General features: G+C 43.1%; 1 protein-coding gene across 7 annotated transcripts in view; it reads left to right on the top strand.

Annotated features, from left to right (window-relative positions):
• Positions 1–454: 454 nt before the first annotated feature.
• PAM (peptidylglycine alpha-amidating monooxygenase) overlaps positions 455–21,617 on the top strand; it is a 131,289-nt gene continuing 110,126 nt past the window's right edge. For 4 of the 7 annotated variants that reach the window (XM_035100121.2, XM_035100120.2, XM_035100122.2 and 1 more), the window contains exon 1: positions 455–588. The gene's annotated coding sequence lies outside the window, so the exon portion shown is untranslated. The remainder of the gene's footprint in view (positions 589–21,617) is intronic. The other 3 variants (XM_060280172.1, XM_060280173.1, XM_035100124.2) reach the window with 1 other exon arrangement.

Below are 21,617 nucleotides of genomic sequence, written 5' to 3'. Positions count from 1 at the left end.
GGCGGCGGGTTTGTCGTCACCTTTGAAAAGAGGCCCTAGGCTATACGGAGCAGTTCCTTCTTAATAACAACAAAGGCCGGTCTTCTTCCCCCTCATCCTTATCCTTGGGAAGAGCAGGGACACTCAGGGCACTCCGACGCCGCAGCCTTTGCTCTACTGTGTGCATTAATCTCCCTCCACCGCAAAAAAATAAAATAAAAGGAGGGGAAAGGGAGCGGGGGAAAGGCCTCTTCGGAGCTCGCCGCCTTTCTGCCGCCCACGGGGGCTTTTTTCCTGTCAGGCTTCCAAGCCTGGCGCGCCCGAGCAAAACAAAAGCTTCCTCCGCTCGCGGCGGCTGGGCCGCCTCGCTTTTGGGGTGTTTTTTTTTCCCTTCGAGAGGCGGAGCTTCGCGCGCGGGCTGTGGGAGGGCACGAGGGCGGGCCTGGCGGGCTCCGGGGGAGGGACGGGGGGCGGGCCGAGGCTCCTCTCGCTCCTCTCGGCGTCAGCAAGGCAGCCGCGGCCGTTTGGGCGAGTCGGTGAGGGGGGGAAAAAAGAGCCCCAGCCGTGGTCGCCGGACAACACTTGAGGCGAGCGGCCTTCGGAGCGCGGGTGAGTAGCACAGAAAAAAAGGGGGCTTCGATCTCCCTCGCCGTCGGAGTCGCTGAGGGGAGGAGGAGGAGGAAGGCAAGTTGTTTCCGTCGCCTGGCCAGGGCGGACGGGCGGGCGCTCCTGCCGCCCCCGTCGGGGCACATTCCTCCTCAGTGAGGGGTCTCCCCGCGCTTTACGCCTGCCAGCAACTCCGCCGACTTCGTTTTCCCTCTTCCCTCCTGGACTCCCGCCGAGTGTGTGGGGGTCCCAGCTGGGCACCTGCCTCTGCCCGCCTTCCCTCCGCTTTCGGCAGCGGCGGCGTGCGCGCTGCTGCGTGTGCTTTTCCTCGCCTGCTTTTCCCCGGCAGAGAGGGTGGGATCTCGGCTGCTGCTGTAGCTGCAGCTTCTTCTTCTTGTTTTGCTGTTGAGCAACTTTTCCCCCTTCCTCTCCCCGCCGCTTTCCCGCCCCGCGGTGCCTTCCTTGGACGGTGCCCGCCCGGAGGTGGTTGGCTGGAGCCAACTTGGGCGCTGCCGCCGTCAATGGGCACGTCAGGATCGGGGCTGGGCGAAAAGAGGGGCGACCCGCTCGGGGGGCCGCCAAACAGCTTCCTCGGAGATTCAAGGCGTGTTTACAGTATTTATTTGCCCATGTTGCTGCTCCATTTCCTCCTCCTGTCCTGTCTGGTGGTTATGGTTGTTTCGGGAGATGCTTTTAAAGATATTGTGTCTGGACCAGGAGGAGAGAGCGTCTGCTGCATCATCGGGCAAAGAAAAGCGGTTTCCCTTGGGAAATAATAATCCTTTTTTGGTAGCGGCTGGCGAGGGAGTTAAAGATCTCTTCAGCAGACAACAACCCCCCTCTTTTTCTTCTTCGTAGGGGTTTATCGCTTGCACACACTCAGCTGTCCCTTTTCTCTATCCTTCCCGTACGCGGTCTTCTATGTTTTCTTTATATATATTTTTTGAAGTTTCTTACTTCACGCATTAAGATTTAATCCGTTATTTCCGACCCACTGAAGAGACAGGAGGACCAGTGTTATTGCTCACAGTATGAGTGTTTCTCTCCTTCCCCCCGCAATTTTGTAAGGAAGCCGGGAAGTGAAAGGCTGTGCTTTTCTTTTCAAAGTTTCCCCCTGCCGCCTCCGATTAATCCTAAAACCGCTGCTGCTGTTCAAAAGACTAAAAGGCTGCTGGACGCTTTGGAGTGTATTTCGTTATACAGAGGGCATGCTTGTTAGTTTTTGCAAAGAATGCTATACGAAGAGAGCCTTCAATCTACAAATGCACCATAACAGCTATCTTAACTAAATTGCACAAATATTGTCTACCTGTGGAGAAGTAATGCATGTGACTTTCATCATCTACCGCAGTAGTCTTCATAAACTACCACTCCTTGAAGTGCACCATTGTTGTGCATGGTGCTTTATGGCGGATTACCTCTGGTCCTACAGTTGTTACAGCTTGCATTATTTCTGACCATTGGCCATGCTGGCTACGGTCATTGTAGTTCAGCAACATTGGGGGGGGGGGGCTTTAGAGGATACAAGAAAGCTGCTTTCTGCCCCAAGGAGCTTGTAGTCTAAAAGTCACAACAGCAGAAGCAGGGGAGTGGAAGCAGGGATGCTCACAGGAATAATGGGCAGTTATTTCAGTTACATGTATTTAGGCTTAAATACAATAGGGCAGTGTTTCTCAACCTTTTTGGGGCTACGGCACACTTGTTCCGTGAAAAAAATCACGAGGCACACCACCATTAAAAAAGTTAAAAAATTTAACTCTGTGCCACCCTATATTATAATTATGACTGTAAGAAACACTTGCCAAATATTGCTTTCCGGCAGGTCATTGTTGTATATTGGTGGCCGCCAGGCTCGTTTGCACTGAGCTTTGGGAAAGAGGAGGAGAAATATTGCTTTCCGGCGGGTTAGCGCTGTATATTGGCGGCCGCCAGGCACGTGACAATGCAAATCGCCCTTCTCGTCGCCGCACGTCGCGGCACACCAGCCAGCGTCTTGCGGCACACTAGTGTGCCGTGTAACAGCGGTTGAGAAACGCTGCAATAGGGTGTGGTAACTTGAGGGTTAAATCTTTCCAGAGCCAGAATATGACTTTACTCCAGCTTCTAACATGGTACCACTTTGCATTATTTTTCCTAAGTACAACCCTTCTTTTTCTCTTCATCGCCCTCACCTACTTGTTACTCTGTTTTTGTCACCTCACTTTTCTTAATCTTTCTTTCTCTTTCTCTTAAACACAGCTAAACTCAATCAAAAGAAATGAGAGTGGGTGCTGCAGACTCACCTTTGTGGGGGGGGTATAACTGAATTTGGATGCTGACCCCAGTAGTGTCAGACTCAGTGATCTATTATAAAATGCTTCTTAATATGCCACTTCCAATTTATCAGAACTGCAGTGTGTTTGGTTTCAGGCCACGCTGGGGACTACTTTTGCAATTAATGTTCATTGAAACTTTGACAAGTGTAAGCTGCTGAGGGGTAGGTGTGGGGGGGGGGGGAGAGAGGGAGGAAGGGAGAGAGAGCTTGGCCTCAAGGCAAATATACAAAATCCCCTTAAATCTATTGCATTCATGTGTATACAAATAACTGTAGTCTTAATTCTGCAAACATGCAGACTCTTTTCCCATTTTTGATCGGTGTGCTACTAACCACATCAAGGTTGGAAAATTGGAAATGAAGAGCAACTGAAACCATGCTAGCATTGAACAATTAGTTTCTAATTTTAAAATGTTAGCCAATATTTTGGGTTTAAGAGACTAACAGCACAGTTCTACCGTACCCAAAAGTTAATCCCAGTGAAGTTAAAGGGGTTTACTCGTACTGAAGGGTTAGGATTGAGGCCTAAGCAATACTGACTTATATTAATTTCCTGGACTGAACATTACCTACTCCTAGGCTTAAGTGTTTTAGAATTGGAGGATAACAGGAACTTACACTACCTTCAAAATTAGCTTCTTTCTCACACAAGGTGCTGGTCTCTCTCTCTCTCTCTCTCTCTCTCTCTCTCTCTCTCTCTCTCTCTCTCTCTGCCCCCCTCCCTATTTTAACATGTTACAAAAGAGCATAGCTGCCAAGTTTTCCCTTTTCTCGCGAGGAAGCCTATTCAGCATAATGGAAAATCCCTGAAAAAAAGGGATAACTTGGCAGCTATGCAAAAGAGTAGAGAAGTCACAGGCTTGCTAACAGTTACTGATAATAGGGCAAGATTTTATTTATTTTTATCAAAGTTCTATGGAATGTTTTAGAATACAACTTCACAAATTTCATTGCACTACTGAAATAGTAATTTCTCAATATAAGTTATGGTTTCAGGAAGAATGGTGAATATATGGTTCCTATTGATAAGTATTGCTTATCAATATTAAGCATATATATTAGTGTTTAGTGTTCGTGTTGACCTCTTGGAGCACTTAAGATTAGGGTGATTTGTTCTGGTTTTATATGACCCACAGATTTATTTATTTTTAATCTCGGAGATTATAAAAATCTGAGTAAGATTAAATAGGTACCATAAAATAAATCTGGCTAATTAGTGGAAAACTGTAGTAGAATTGGATAGTATCTGGAACTGGAATAAACATGTTTTCTCCTCTGTTTACTCTTACTTCCATTTTCCTCCTTTTTACCTGTGTTTTCTTCTGTGTTGAATTATACACTGTAAACTCATTGGGCAGGAACCTATTGTCTTACACTTTCCAAAGCACTATAGAGCATAGCTGTCAGGTTTTCCCTTTTCTCGCGAGGAAGCCTATTCAGCATAAGGGAATTTCCCTTCAAAAAAGGGAGAACTTGACAGCTATGCTATAGAGTACAGCACTATAGAATATAGACAGATGAAAGTTCTGGTAGTGGTAAAACTTACATTACTTCCAAAAAGTCAAAACTTCCCACAGAACCTGAACCATATTCCATATGGGTAGCTGTTTTGTATGAAGCAGTTATCAGAATGGTTATGAATGCGATTGCCTTGCCACTTATTGGGCTGCTTTGATGTCCAGTTTGCCAGAATTGACGTAGTACTGTGGAGGCAGCTTGGTGAGGGGAACGGAAGGAGATTCACAGGAAAGCTGATGATATTTCAGAATTTATTATGAGTTGGGTGTGAACCTATGAGCCTATCAGTTGGGACAGTGGACTTATAGAGAGTGAGGTACCTGGGAATTATAAGTCTTAAATGTGGAATATTGAAATTGGTCAGTTGGCTGCACCAAAAGGAGTAGAGCAATAGGCTTTTGTGGTTTTTGGATCCTAAATAAGTATTTGGGGGGAAGATATGCAGAAGGCTTGAATAAGGTGCTCAGCACAGCTTTGCTATGGACTGGTCATTTTCTGCCTTTCTTGAGACATTTCCAAATCCAAGTTGTCATGGGAGCTCTTTAGTGTTTGTTCGTTCATGCTGGGACATTATCTCACTCAGTTCATGTAGAGCAAAAAAGAGACAACAGCGCTAGCATACAGCAGGAAAGAATAATCCAGCATTCCCGAAAATGGCAACATGTTATTCTTAAATCTGTGCATACCTTTCACAAAAATAAACTCTTCCTCAAAGAGAGTATAACAACAAGTCTATCTATTCCCATTCACAATCTAAAGCATTTTAACATGAAATTACCGGCCATATAACGCTGCTCCTTCATTAGCTATGAATCTATTTGGCAGACCATGATACATCTTTCAGATAGCAGAACTGTATTTGGTGGGCCATTTGCCTACATAATCTGGGTCTTGTGTGTTTTATGTGCCTGTTTGCCTTCTCCTCTGAACCGTTGCTCTGGCATGAGCAGGAGAAGTACAGTTAGTAAGCTGCAAGGCAGAGGGAGTAAACTGCTTGGAGAGCCTGCAGCCTTTCACTGAGAAGAAATGTTATCTGACTCATTAGCTGATTCTGGCAGATCTACTTTTGAATTTACAATGCTTTCCTGAACTCTGGTGGGTGCTGTCCACCAAGAACTCCCATAGCCCAACTTCTCTTCCTTTCAAATGTACTATTTGAAGTATTTCAGAGTTCTCCTATTCTGAGTAATGCCATATGTTTTATGAAGGTTTAATTATCTGTATATTAAATGTGTTACTAATCAGCATAAAGTCACGGAGAGTATCCTACCGCCCTTGTGTGAGCATAACAAGTAATCGGTTTTCTTTCCAAGTTGGAAGCTGTAGAGGTTGGAGGGGGAGCCTCATCCTCCCAATGTTTGGACATCAATACCTGTCTCCTCCCAGCTCCAAGGTTGGGAGGAAAACTGAGAGTTCATTACCCACTATGTCTTGCCATAGCTTAGAACTAGCAAATGCCCCACAATGCTTTCCTGTGGGAAAGACTGGCTGGGCAATTATTTGGCTACTTGTAGGAGAGGTGCCTAGTGCACTGTGCTTCAGAGCAACCAAACTAACAAGAGCATGCAGGTCTTTTGCAGCTTAAGTTTGAAAGCAAATGTAATATAGATATTACACAGTTGTTTTGTTATACCTTAACTGTGGCCAGCTCTGCAAGACCTCTCTGACATCAGAGCAAAACTAAGAAAGAAGTGCCTAATTCTGAGGTCATTAAATCTTCATTTGCTGCACATTTTCTGTCTGGAAGTTTTGGCTCTGAAGGCTTCTGTATTCTGAGCAATTAGTTGGTATGCATTTTTGAAAGGTTTATTTCAGGTATTTGGAACCTGTGGCCTTCCAGATGTTGGACTACAGCTGTATTCATACCTGTTTGGCACAGATGGGATTGGAGTTTAAATAGCATATGGAGGGCTGCAAGTTCCACATGCCTGGTTTAATTATTGTAAAGTAATTTAATCTCAGGATGGCCAAGCACTACTGTGATTGTCTCACAATCCCGTTGGGATTTGGTGAGTATAGCCTAAGAGTATTCAGAAAACATTGAGAGAAGTTTTTGGTGGCTAGGCATGTTCACAAAATCCTTATGGTTTTGTGAGCTTTGTCAATTTACTCCAACACCATCTGGGATGAAAAGAAAGACTAACTGGGATAGGGAGAGAGTGCAGCTTCCTTTCCTGCTATCTCCTCACTATCTTAAGCCTTAAGAAAGTCAAAATAGGCTCATATTGGGGAGCAGGGCACTATACAGTAGCAGTGGGGGGAGGGAAATTGAAACAGCCAAATGCAAGTGACATGAGGAGTATAATTTTCTTCTTCTTCTTCCTAAGGCTTGTGGGTTGGAACACAATCCAGATGGGTGCTTTGCAGGAACTGAAGCACATTTGCAGCTATAACATTTCCAGCTACTTCCAGACTTTAGGGAGGCCTTTTCTGCCTGCTCATCCTCTTCCCCCTAACTTTGAGTCCTTGAGGAAATGAAGATGCCTTAATAGATCAAGGAGGCGTGAATTGTGAGCCAGTGCATGGCCAGTCAAGGAGGCCCTACTGTACCCACCTCAGTTGAGCTCATTCTTTAACATTGAACAGGTGCTTGCATTGTTATGCATTCCTGGCTGAATTATTGTGACATCCTAATTTAAGCTGCTCTGTTATGTGAACAATTAGATCTGCTCAGAACAGTATGTAACTAGAAAGGCAGCAATATTTCAAACAACTCATTCCTTAGTCATCAGCTAGTTTGGCTGGAAGGAAACTTGAAGAAGGCACCAGCCTTTCCTCTTAAGATCCTGCCAGCAAGCTCTGTTACAACAGCTGCTTCCTCCATCCCCCTTCTTCCTCAATAAGTGGTACCTCAGGTTAAAAACACTTTGGGTTACAAACTCCGCTAACCCAGAAGTAGTATCTCGGGTTGAGAACTTTGCCCCAGGAGGAGAACGGAAATCGAGCAGCGGCGACGCAGCAGCAGTGGGAGGCCCCATTAGCGAAAGCGTGCCTCAGGTTAAGAACAGTTTCGGGTTAAGAACAGACCTCCGGAACGAATTAAGTTTGCAACCCGAGGTACCACTGTATTAGCATTTGGGACTAGTTTTGGCTCAAGGCTGTCAGTTGCTGATTGCTAGGCTTTTAGGTCTCATAAAAAGTGTTTTACCATATTTTGCTGTTTTTCATCCTATGGAACAAATGTGGCTGCTAAGTGCTTTATGCACAATAAGTATGATTTGGTTTACTTCAGTTTACTGAATATTTTACTGTCTCTAAAACAAAAGGTAAGGCAATAATTGGAGAGTGGAGTGATCTGTGTAGATATCCAGCTGTGTAAATCTGTTGCTGGCCTGGCATTGTTGCTAGTCTTTGCTTGCCCTGGGGTAGTGTTCTTGCTTCTGATGTGCAAGGGTGTACAACTTCAGTCAGCTGTCAGCCTTGCAGCATCTGATTATTTCTGCCAATCTGATGTCAGTTTGAGGACGGGGAAAGTACTTACAAGAAGAAATGCTGTGACTTAAATATTACATGCTCCAGACAGGTGGAGAGGCAGTTATCTTTCAACCCCTGGAGCTCTTGTCAAGTTCCATTTTATATGGCCAACAGAGTTGCTCATCGTGCATCCAGTGCCTTAAAATATGCATTGGATGAATGTGTGTGAAGCTATGTTCCACAAAGGAACTCCCCTAGATCTCACATGTTATGTAGATACTAGGAGGTACCAAGAGGTAACAAAACTAGACTGGTCTCATGTTTTAAAAATCTAGTACAGTATATTGAACATCTGAATACTTTGAGAGTTTGAAGTTTTGACTTTTTAAAAGACCTCCAAAGTTGCAAGTATTAGTATTTAATACAGAATATGTGCCATATGTGGTTTTTATCAAAATCTCACTTGACTCTTCGCAATACTGGTGCTGGGACCATGAAAAGCAGCACCAGATATGGAGACTGGGCTACCTCAAAAATCTTACTAGCTTTCGTTCCAAAATGCATCAGACTTCTATATCCTTTGCCAAATTTTAGATTAGATTTTTAAATCTTCAGCTCACCCTACCCTTGTTAACAAACCCTTGTTGCTTGTGTACCAGTCAGCTGTCACGTGGAAGCAAATCTCTGAACCCCTTAGTCACCCCTCCTCCCTCCCTCCTCAGTTGACGATTCCTAGTTTTATCTCTTTCTTGTGGCTATTACCATGTCAGGCTAATCATAGCTTTGCATGAAATCACAACTTTATGGCAAGAATATCCTCGCTGTTGTTAGGTTTAATGATATGATTTATTTATATAATGTTTTTTTAGGCCTCCTAGCCCCCAAAGCAGTGAGCAGCCTATTGAACAGCATGTTAATACAACCTGTTAATACAATGAAAGATGGAATAAAAGTACAGCAAACCAACCATTGAAACAGTATATGGACAATATTATTATTATTATCTACTTATAATAAAACTTTTTAAAACTATAAACTCTTTAGTATAAGACAGATAGCATTTATTGCTGAAAGCAGTTTCTGTGTTTTCCAATATATGTTTAAAACTTTGCAGCACTATTTGTAAAAGCAGCTACTGTATTGTGTTCTCTTGCCAGTTTACAACAACTTTATTTGTACTGCTTTTCCTTGAAGAAATTTATAACCCTCTGGATGTTACTGGACTACGGCTCCAACCATCCCTGGCAATTGGATCACAGGGCGGTTTACAGTATAAAAACACAAAAATACATAACATGATAAACAAAACAATCTCCCCAACTCCCAGTTTAAAAGGCCATAGATTGGCTAATTAAACAAAGGCCTGGGAGAAGAGGAATATTTTTGCCTGGCACCTAAAGCTATGTAATGAAGGCATCAGGCAAGCGTCCCTGGGGAGACCATTTCACAAATGGGGAGCCAACACAGAAAAGGCCAATTCTTGTGTTGCCACACTTTGAACCTCTTGTGGAAGAGGCACATGAAGAAGGACCTCAAATAATGAGTGCAGGGTCCGGGTCAGTTCATATTGGGAGACGTGGTCCTTCAAGGCAGGGGTGCACAGTACAGGCCTGTAGCTTAAGCCTTACCCCTACAAAGGTATAACCTTGTTAGTTGAATATTTTGTGATATCCAGCAAATAAAATAAAAAATCAAGTAGGGGATCTCCCACATCTCTTGAACCTGTCTTGATATTTGTCTGGATGCTTCAATGGTGGACCATATTGCTTTATGACCAAGTAAATCTGTAATTGTACATTTTTTTTCTTAACTATGAATGCTTAGTATTTGTTAGATATTATATCTCAAGTCAGCTTCAAAAATGGATGGCTCGTTCTTGACAAGGGAAAATTACTTGTGTGTTACTGGGACCAGTGTTTACAAGCAATAAAATTCATGTGGGTATTGTGCTATTTTCAGGTGCAGACACTAATCTTCAGAATTTTGCTTTAACTGCAGTATTTGTCTATTGAGATTATATTTCTCTTCTGCTAATATTGGGATGTGATCATAATGACTAAGCACATACTTGTTGGCCTTGTAGGATAAATATTTTGCTGTTTCTCAACTATTTTGCAACTCTGGCTATCCTTCTAAATTTTCTCCACTGTTTGTGTTTCCCAAACAAAAACTAATAACCTGTTTCATGATCCTTGTACACAGGGTTGTATATATGGACTGTTGCTGCACAGTACTCCCATCAGAATCGCTATTGGGTAGGCTGGAGGGAACATGGTTTTACATGGTTGTGCATGCGAATGGCCATTCTCACTGTCAATTCTGGTTAAACCACCTGCATGTGGCCTGCTTCCCACTGATCTCTGCATGTTGCTCTGAGGAAGAAAATGACTGTCTACATTTGTGTTAAATTCTGGAAGTTGCTAAGTATAGAACACGAATGCCCAACCTGTGTTTCCACAGATGTTGCTGGACTTCAGCCCTCGGCATCCCTCACCATCAGTGGTGCTGGCTGGGTTGGTTAGGAGTTGGAAGTCCAGCAACAACTGCAGGGTCATAGGTGAGAAACCCTGGTCTAGAGTGAGGAGCTTTTTGTTTTCTATTGCAGTTAAGAAACTTTTGGAAAGGTCAGGTCCCTTGAGCAGGCTGCTTAAGTCATCACCATTTTGGGTAACGTTTGAAATTTGCTAGGCGCATTTTGCGCCTGGTTATCAGCCACTTGCAATTAAGTGAAGATGCCCGGGTGCCAGGATGACACCTGACATCTCCACCATCTAGGGGTGCATGTCTGGGGATCCTTGGATCTTGCCTGTTTTCAGACACTGGAAACACAGCTTGTAGAATTTTATCTGTTATATTTTATCTGCACAATCAGAATGAATTTCAGGAACCAAAAAGTTGTATTGAAAAATATGACTATTGAGCTGTCTGCCCCCAAAATGGCAACTAGGCATTTTGTTTTGGCAACTGTAACCCTGGTTGAAGGAGACATTTGGCACCTAGCTTATATATCTGAGTTTCTAACAATGGGGGCAGGGTCTTCCAAGCAGTTGCATGAAAAGCTGACCACCTGTCATATGTCATTTTCTGTTAACACAGGGGTGGAATAAGTTTTGAAACTCTATTGTGAAAAATGCTAGTTTCCTTTGGTAGAGGGAGCAGACAAAATGGTCTGTACTTTAGGGAACAACAACAACAACAAAATGACATAATTAAAGCATTTCAGTTGTTAAACCTGTTTGTGGATAATTGAGATTCTCCTAGACAATTGCTGGGCAGGTGGCTGTTCCAGTACTGTTTGATCAGATATGTACATTATATATTTTATTCCACCCTTTATTCAAATAACTCAAGATTAGTGATAGATTCCCCCCCATTGTATTTCTATCTTTTTATCTGTACCTGTAGAATCAATATATCTTTAAATTTGCTCATTTTCACTTATAAGGATGAGATTATGTATATTTCCTAATACATTTTAGTGGAAAGGGACCTTTTTATTTTCACGAATTTTATAAAGAGTCCACTCATCTGATTTTACTCTTGCTTTTACTCTGATTATTCAGTAGTTTGGTATTTTCTAGTGTATTATATACTGGTATTTATTTCAAAATGCCTTGGGCATTATTGAATTGAAGGGCGGTGTATTCTTAGTTGCATTTACCACATTTCTCATGTTAACCTAGTTTGTTGTAATATATTGTGCATTAAAAAATCTAGCAGGGTTACGACAGATTAAGACCATACACTTTCCCCCAGGCATTTGTTTAATCGTGATGAGTTATCGTCACCCATATACGGCTGATGTTTTGCTGTTGTTGATGCAATTCTTGAGGTTGTTGTTGTTGTTTAGTCGTTTAGTCGTGTCCGACTCTTCGTGACCCCATGGACCATAGCACGCCAGGCACTCCTGTCTTCCACTGTCTCCCGCAGTTTGGTCAAACTCATGTTCGTAGCTTCGAGAACACTGTCCAACCATCTTGTCCTCTGTCGTCCCCTTCTCCTAGTGCCCTCAATCTTTCCCAACATCAGGGTCTTTTCCAAGGATTCTTCTCTTCTCATGAGGTGGCCAAAGTATTGGAGCCTCAGCTTCAGGATCTGTCCTTCCAGTGAGCACTCAGGGCTGATTTCCTTCAGAATGGATAGGTTTGATCTTCTTGCAGTCCATGGGACTCTCAAGAGTCTCCTCCAGCACCATAATTCAAAAGCATCAATTCTTGAGGTTACTGTTTTTATTAGCATAGGCTGGGGGTCCATTTTTTGGACCAAATGCTGCATTTCTTAGTGAGCAACCTTATGGGGACCAAGTGCCAGTGATGAGTGATGTGTACAATGGGCTACATCCCACCCCCACAAAAGCCAGAGATTTCTGCAACATTTTCTCACGCCTTGCAAAATAAAAATAAAAATAAAATGAATTATTATGAAAATAAGAAATATATAGGCGATGTGTGCACGTGCCAAATGTTGTCCTCACTCAGGGTGCCATATTACTAAAATCTGCCCCTGTGGTTATATTCCAGCCAGGCAACAGTACTGGAGGACATTGTAGATTGGGGCCAGCAAGGAACATGGTGTGGAGTGCATATGGAGGCCTAGAGTCAGGATGGGGAACTGGACCTGGCCAGCAGGCCTGATCTTTATCTTCTACATACACGGACGCTCCTTCCCCTCAGGACTGCCCACCCAATTTTGCCTACATGCTTGGAAGTCAAACTGTGTAGGCAATGGCACCCTGTTTTACAAACCCTGTGAGCAGCTGATTGTCAGGGCTTGAAAAGTACTGTGCAAGGGGCTTCAGGGGTGCTTGCAAAAACCCATTTGGCCTGGCCATGTCTTTACCAGCCCCACATTTGACATCATGCATGGCATCGGTTGAAGGGCAGTTGGGTGTGGCTTGGCCAAAAGGTTCTGGACAGAAGTGTGCTGGCTTAGAGATTCTTCACCGCTGGCCTAATGTGAAGAAGTGGCTGGAAATTGCAACTGAGCAGCCATTTGGGACTTGCTGGCAGTTAGTTGGCTTCAGAAGGAATGTAACTCTTACCTTATGGGTGTAATTAAAAGTAGGGTCATGATCTTAACATTCATAGTTTGCATTTGATGAATGTTTAAAAGAGACCTTTCATGTAAATAGAGTAATTTCTTACCAGTCCTAAAATCCGAAAAAATTTGTTTGTTTTCTATTCTTAATAACAATGGGCATGTATGGGAAAATGCTGTTTTGAATGCTTACTTCCATACTGGAGATGCCATATCTGTTAGAGCAACTTCAAAGCTCAGTCCTGGAAACTGCTGGAGATGGAAAGAAAGACAGGGCACATACATTCCGCTTGCATTCCTACTGAGTAAAATTGAGAATTGGCACTTTGGCTTACTTTTAACTATGTGCAACAGGGCATAGAATGCCTGCCAGATACAACATATGCAGATGATACTGACTTTGTGGGTATTAATAGAGAAAAGTTGAGATAAGGTTTTGCCTGAAGCCTTCTTCCTGCTGTTTCTGAAATTCACTCCAAGAAAATTCACTCCAAATGTCAGAAAACACTTCTGGGTTGATGCTATGCGGCAATGTTGCTTCTTTATTCAAATATCCTTAGCTGCTTAGAAAATAACTGAGACTAGTTACTACTGTTGCCTCTGCAGCGGTTTACTTATTTTAGTAAAATTGAAGTGGATATATCTGTGCATTTGTTCTTAGAATAATAAAATCATCAAATGGTAGAATTTAGATTTGGAAGGGACTCGATGAGGCTCATCTCGTCCAAACCCCTGCAATGCAAGATTCTGAAGTAGATCATACATGACAGATGGCCATCCAACCTCTGTTTAAAAACTTCCAAGAAAGGAGAGTCCACCACCTCTCATGGGAGTCTGTTCCACTGCCAAACAGCTCTTACTGTCAGAAAGGGCTTCTTGATGTTTATTTGGAATCTCCTTCCTTGTAACTTGAATTCATTGGTTTAAGTCCTAGCCTCCGGAGCAGGAGAAAATAAGCTTGCTCCATTCTCCATGTGACAGCTCTTAAGATATTTGAAGTTGGCTTTCATATCTTCTCTCAGTCTCCTCTTCACTAGGCTAAGCATACCAAATTTCCTCAGCTGCTCCTCATAAGGCTTGGTTTCTAGACCTTTATCATCTTGGTCTCCCTCCTTTGCACACATTCTAGCATGTCAATATTCTTCTTAGATTGTGGTGCCCAGAACTGGACGTAGTACTCCAGGTGTGGTCTGACCAAAGCCAAATAGACTGGGACTGGGACTTCCCTGATTTGAACACTATGCTTCTGTTAATACAACCTAGAATAGCGTTAGCTTTTTTTTTTTGCTGCTGCTGCTGCATCACACTATCACACTCATGTTAAGCTTGTAGTCTACTAAGACCCTTAGATCCTTTTCACACTTATTACTGGCAAGCCAGCTGTCCTCCATCTTATATTTGTGCAGCTGGTTCTTCCTGCCTGTCCCTGTTGAAATTCATTTTGTTAGTTTTGGCCCAGTTCTGCACATACACTTTAATAACCTGATTTGCAGTTTCCATTTTAAAAGAAACAGAAATATAAACAGCATCGCAACAAGAGTTGAGAATATGTTCAGATGTCTATAGAGGTTCTGCCCTAGAATTTGTCCCAGGACATTTAAGTAACACGTGATACAGTGCACCTCATCTTCGGTGATGATCCAGTTACAGTTCTATTTCTGGATTGTGTTATGAGCAAGTTGGTACCTCATTAAAGAGGTGTGACTTCCTCACAGTATATTACTTGTGCTGCTTGGACAGACACTTGAGCAGCACTGTCCCCTTCAATCTTGCTACTATCAAACTCTAGTAGGTGCCCTCTAGAGCTAAGTTCTCAGTTTTCAGATATATAACCCTCTTAGAAAAATACTCTCCAGCTGCGGCAGGTTTACAGGTGCAACACAGTCCAAATAAACAAAAATAAAGCACAGATAAACATTCTAGGTCCAAAATGTGATCCGCAGACAAGGTCAGGCAACAGAGGTTAGTCAATATGACCTAGGAAGTTCAGTTAAGATACAGCACAGCAAGGAGGAGGAGGAGGCCCTAGCACCAGGAGCCAGAATCTGGTATGGTTTCCAGCAATTGAAATCTCAAGAAGGATACCTTATACTCTGGCCTAGGCCATCCCTTGACCCAGCTCCTAGTAGTGAAAATGTTTCAGATTCCTTACTCATCAGGTGATCTCTTACTCATGAGCTGTGCAACTACTCTGGATCCATATATGCCTGCTATGTTGTTGCTCTTTGGCATTGACCTTTTAGAATTGGTGTTCTCAATAACTTGGGGACAGGGTGACTTTACCTGCTCCTCTGACAGCTCCAAGGGTACTTCACCAGACCTCTCCCTGGAGGGCTCTTGAAGGGGATCCTCAGCATGGGTTCCCTGCTTGCTCCTCAAAGTCCTTGACCTCTGTGGTAACTGCTTCATCCTCTGAGGACTCCTTTTCTGGTACCAGGTTAGAGCTAGGCAAGACACCTGCTTGAAATTGCAGATTTGGATTATTATAAGTAAATTCTACCTTAGCATAATGCTCTTTGGACCTGAGTATATGATTTTTGGGGGGAGGGCTTTCATGAATTTTGGATATTGGAGGCTTCTAGTGAACCATGTTGGTGGTAGTATTGAGGGGCAAAACTGTCTGCATGCATTTGGAAAGGCTGAACTAAAGCTTGTGAATTGCATGTGTTGAAGAGTTTGTAAGTTGTAAAATAAATGGTAACTTAGCCCACCTTTTAAAGCTTGGGATAAAGACAATGCTGTAAGACTGGTAACATTTTACACAGGTCTGTGTTAATGTAAGCTGCCTTGAGAAGCCTATATAGTCTTGAAGGCACTATAGGAAAATATATGGAATAAATATATGTTTTAAGGGACTTGCATATGATACAGCAGCTTCCTAAACATTTGGCCAATAACTTGTTCAGCAAGTACTTTTTGTCACAAATGTTTTATACTTGTTGGCTTTCATGGTCTAGTGGTTGTGGCTCTTAGTGTTCCAAGGAATACCTATTTGGCTGCATAGAGGGTAGAAAAATAAAGTCTTGTATACTCTGTTTTGTGTAGCATGCTAATTAATTATATGCAATTTTTAAAAGAGTGAGTCATAAGGTAATTCATATCTCTGTACAAAAACTAATGTATTTGCTCTTACTTATGAAAAGCATGCATATTCATCTTTTCGGTTGGTTACCAAAACAGGAATATATAATTTTCCCAATTAAAGTTAATTGCACAATACTGAATTGTATTAATTCCTATCTATGGTAATACGTATTGTTAATTTATATCAGAGAATCATAAAACAAGCTGGGCTGGGGAAAAGTGTTTGCGTACACATGCTTGAGCACACAACTATTTCTTTATTCTGGTTTATGCATTTGGGACTTTTAATGCAATAACAATACTGTCACTGCTTGCCAACCTGTCTTCTAATAGCATGTGGTTAGCATTTAGTTTTCTAGATTAGCTCATACATAAAGCTAGAACTTTTTATTCTTTTTTCTTGCGTCAAAGCTTTATCTGTATGCTCCTTGGAAGGTACTGTTCTTTAAGAATGAAGCTACTTTACTTATATTTGGGGATTTAATAACAACAGCTTGTTACCTTTTAGGACTTAGAATATTCATTTGCAGGATACCATTTACGGCCACTTCTGGTCTGAAATTCATAATGTTGGAAGGATCCATGCCCATGTTTATGTGCAACTGGGGATAATTTGCATGTTAGCTTTATGAAACACTAATCAACCACCCCTTCCCCTCCACATTCCCCTCTAAAAGAAAGGAACAAGCACTTTTTTCTGGTGACCTATGACTGGACATCACTTCCAAGCGCAACCTCTCATCTCTCACCTAGATTGGTGTTTGCAAGCAAATTGCACAGCCACTGCTTCAGTTGCTTTCTCACCTTGCAATGGAGCAGTTCATTTTCGATCTGTTGTCTCCAAAGCTGCTTTTGCCCAAGACAAAGTAAGAGGACACCTCTTTGCAGTGGCTTGTGAGAAGCTGTCATAATGTGCATCCCAGTCATTTGGATCCTTATCAAAACCTGCAGCGCAATGTTTGAAAGACATTGGTCACCAAATGGCAATAGTCTCTGTAATTCTGACTGGGGTAGTCAATGGGGTGTTTTCTGTTTGTATAATTTTATTAAAGATCACTTCTCTGTGTGGTTTAGTTGCTTTAATGTTTTATAGTTTGGAGGAAATTATAGCCATTTTTCATTATCAAACAGAGTTTGACATCAAGAAGTTAAAGGAAGAGAAGACACACTTTGATCTGTAGCTTTTATCAGTACCAAACGGTCAAGTTAAAACTAACATGAGCATGCAGATAACAGCTAGTCTTCCTATCAGTGCAAAGTATATACGTACATCAGAAGCAACTGTAATGAAATACACATATTCCAAAAAACACCAATTTTCTTTCTCCCAAATGTTGCCTTATTCTGTTGAAGGTTTAACATTCAGAATCTAACCAACCAGTTGTCAATAAGCCTGTTCTTGCATACCCCTTAAGGTTCAAAATAATAAAAAAAGACAATGACTATCGTAGCACCTTCTGATTTTACACTTCTCCAGAAAGAGTTGTTGAGATATATGTTCTAAACACAAGTTTGGGTGACTTATGATTGCTATTGAAATGGATAATTCTTTTTTTAAAAAATCATTCCCTGCATTAGATGTAATCTTTCCACTTAAAATTCTTTTAGGAGAAAGAAAAAGTAGCTAATTATCAGTAATATATATATATATAGAGAGAGAGTTGCTTATTACAGTAACTATTTTAGTCAATTTATAGAGAGCATAATTGATCCAATTAAACAGCCGTGCTACTGACTTGTGGCTGAAGTTATGGAATGCTGCTGCACTACTACACAATTTTTTTTGTATGCCACCTTTCTATAGTTCAAACCATGCTCAAGGCATTTTTCAGCATGGAAAAAATACATAATTACAACATAACAAAAGTAGTAATAATAAATAAAGCATCAAAAAGTACACAACCAAATATAAATAAGATCAAAAATAAAGATACAAAAATTAATATCAATAACAGCAGCAAATGCGTGCCCCCCACTGCCGCCATTACCCCAGCCCAAGAGTTTATTCAGCAGCCTCAGCTTTTGTAGCTGGAGTCAGGCAGGGACGTGCCCTCTCGGGCCAGTGGAAAAGGCATACAAGGCAGGGAGCAGGTTTTCCAGGACTCACAGTCGAGATGGTCATCTCCCTCAGTAAGATTCTATTGTCTAACATCTTGTAAGATGAAAGAAATGTACTATTTGCTGGTCATGGAAGAGAATTTGTTTAATAAATAACATATGTGTTTGCATCTGTTGTTCCTTCTGGTTAATGTATAATATATATTTAAGTTTCAAAAGCTTTGATAAATCCATTGCTTATGTAAAATGACAAGAGTATTTGTGTTGATGTATAATGTTGGTCATGCAATAGTGGACAGTTTTTCTACTCAAGGAAGAGGAATGCTCCATGACCATCGGCTAATTTTAGTGTTTCTAACACAGAACTAACTTGCTGATTTTGTATTTTAGTTTAACTTTATCAAATCTGAACTGATATATGAATTACAGGTAGGTAGCCATGTTGGTCTGACATAGTCGAAACAAAAAATTTAAACAAATCCTTCCAGTAGCACCTTAGAGACCAACTAAGTTTGTCATAGGTATGAACTTGCATGTGCATGCACACTTCTTCAGATACACTGAAACAGAAGTCACCAGACCTTTATGTATAGTCAGAGGGTGGGGAGGGGTATTACTCAGAAGGGTGGTGGGAATGGGTGATTGGCTGATAGGAGTGGTAAACCTGTTGACGACTGTTAACGACCATTTTTAAAAATCTGTTAGTAGATGGAACTACTTATTCCATCTCTTTAATGATGAATCTGAGGCCTTTTCCCAAACTGGGAATTGAGTCTGGGAACAGATGGACAAATTCATCCCACTTCTCAACTGTTCTTTCAATATCAGTCTTTTCATAAGTACTGTATGAGAGGCAGAGGAGGTATTATGAACCAAAAGACCAGTTCTGTCAGCTTTTGTGTGTTTCCACTTGTTACACATTTTTAATTAAGACTTATTTGTCTTGCCATTCCAAAGTCTATAAAGATCTCGCTCCCATATACCCATAATGAATGCATCAATCATTCTCTTAGTATTAACAGAAGATGCTCTGTACTTTTGACCATCTTTTCCAAGCTAGCCACATCATATCCTATATCTGTTCAAAAAAGTGTTACATCTTACCACTGATGAACTGCATTCCAGATAACCCAGCCTCCAGGTTGTGTTCCTGTTCATATATTCAGCTTTTATCTAATTCTGTCTTGGGTGTGTATGTCTTTCTTTTCAAGCCTCTCTCAAACTGCTTGCCAGATGGTTGGTATCCTTAAGCACAGTATTTGAGCAGTCACCAAGAGGTTAAACTGCAGAGCATCTATATGATAGGTATGCTGTTTGCAGCCAGACTGGGTGGTAAACTTTAGTTACTGTTTGCATGCATTTATACATGAGCAATCATAACACAGAGCAGTTTCGGCACCAGAGGAATGGTTCATAAAATAGTGTTTGGTTTTTATATGACTTTGATTTGAAATCATGCTCCTGCATGTTAAAAAACAGCTGCAGAAGATACCTTTTCCAAAAGAACTGGGCATACCTGTGCATGTTTTCTTAAAGAAGACATGCTGGTATCTCCAGATATAATTCTCAAAATATTCTATGGCTTAAATCTTGGCATAACAAAGGAAGTATCGACACAAGAAAAATCCTTTGTTGTGGTACATGACTGACAAGAGATCTTGTAGAAATTTTTGCTCCATAAATCTTACTATACAGGTTCCTCTTGATCATGTTACTATGTCATTTCACATTTCTCCCTCATTACCTTGAGCTTTGTCCTTTAAGTGATGTATTGTTAGACACACAAGGCAACAGTTAGGTGGAAAGATAAATAATAATGTAGCTAATACAGTCTTTTACAGCCTAATTTACTAACATGTGACCTCTGAATCCTATATAATAATGTCCATGTTGTCCCTGCGTCCAGATGTCCCGTGTGTCCCTGGGTCACTGCGCATGTGCCCCAGGGATACAGGGATTGGACAGCAGAGACTGCGCGCGCGCACTCTCCCCCCACTCTGCCTCCTCCAACCGCCGCTCCCGCCGGAGCGGCGGTTGGAGGAGGCGGGGGGGGGGAAGAGTGCGCGCGTCCTTCCTGTCGGCGGCTGGGGGAGAGGAAGGAAGGAGGAGAAAGCGCCGCTTTCTCCTCCTCCGTTCCTGTCCCCCTGCCGCCGACAGCAAGGACGGGTCCCAGGGTTCGGAGAAGCGCTGCGCAAGCGCTTCTCCGAACCCTGGGATGTCTGCTTCCTGTCGGCGGCTGCGGGAGAGGAACGGAGAAGGAGAAAGCAGCGCTTTCTCCTCCTCCGTTCCTGTCCCCCTGCCGCCGACAGCAATGACAGGTCCCAGGGTTCGGAGAAGCGCTGCGCAAGCGCTTCTCCGAACCCTGGGATGTCTTCTTCCTGTCGGCGGCTGCGGGAGAGGAACGGAGGAGGAGAAAGCAGCGCTTTCTCCTCCTCCGTTCCTGTCCCCCTGCCGCCGACAGCAAGGACGGGTCCCAGGGTTCGGAGAAGCGCTGCGCAAGCGCTTCTCCGAACCCTGGGATGTCTGCTTCCTGTCGGCGGCTGCGGGAGAGGAACGGAGGAGGAGAAAGCAGCGCTTTCTCCTCCTCCGTTCCTGTCCCCCTGCCGCCGACAGCAAGGACGGGTCCCAGGGTTCGGAGAAGCGCTGCGCAAGCGCTTCTCCGAACCCTGGGATGTCTGCTTCCTGTCGGCGGCTGCGGGAGAGGAACGGAGAAGGAGAAAGCAGCGCTTTCTCCTCCTCCGTTCCTGTCCCCCTGCCGCCGACAGCAAGGACGGGTCCCAGGGTTCGGAGAAGCGCTGCGCAAGCGCTTCTCCGAACCCTGGGATGTCTGCTTCCTGTCGGCGGCTGCGGGAGAGGAACGGAGGAGGAGAAAGCAGCGCTTTCTCCTCCTCCGTTCCTGTCCCCCTGCCGCCGACAGCAAGGACGGGTCCCAGGGTTCGGAGAAGCGCTGCGCAAGCGCTTCTCCGAACCCTGGGATATCTGCTTCCTGTCGGCGGCTGCGGGAGAGGAACGGAGAAGGAAAAAGCAGCGCTTTCTCCTCCTCCGTTCCTGTCCCCCTGCCGCCGACAGCAAGGACAGGTCCCAGGGTTCGGAGAAGCGCTGCGCAAGCGCTTCTCCGAACCCCAGGATTCTAGCGCCCGTTATTGAACGGGCTGAAAACCACTAGTCAATGATAATAAAGCAAATAAATAACATTTTACAGCGGCCTTAACAATGCACAACCTCTAAGTGAGTTTTTTTTCTTTTCCGTTTTGTTCACAAATCAGTGTCCAGTTCATTTTTGTTTCTTAAGCCCTCCACTTAGTGGCAACCCCCCTTCCCAAATTTGTGTTCACACAACAACAGATTGGCCTAATAGAAAATGCAATTGAGGAACCCTTACAACATTTCTGCCCCAGCAGTATCATTATTTGGCCTGCATGTTACACAGAACTTGAAGATGTCAGGAGGATATCAGCAATGGATTTGGGCGATGACACTTGTTGTTATTAAAAGTCACATCTGAATTAATAGATTCAGGATTCATTGAGCTCTCTCAAATTGGTGTCGCATTCACTGCATTTCTGACAACCTTCATTTCCTACTTAGCAAATCGAAACCCAGTAGC

This window comes from Zootoca vivipara, chromosome 11 (genome assembly GCF_963506605.1).
Source record: "Zootoca vivipara chromosome 11, rZooViv1.1, whole genome shotgun sequence".
NCBI classification, from domain to species: Eukaryota; Metazoa; Chordata; class Lepidosauria; order Squamata; family Lacertidae; genus Zootoca; species Zootoca vivipara.
This window is presented reverse-complemented; position numbering and strand designations above follow the sequence as displayed.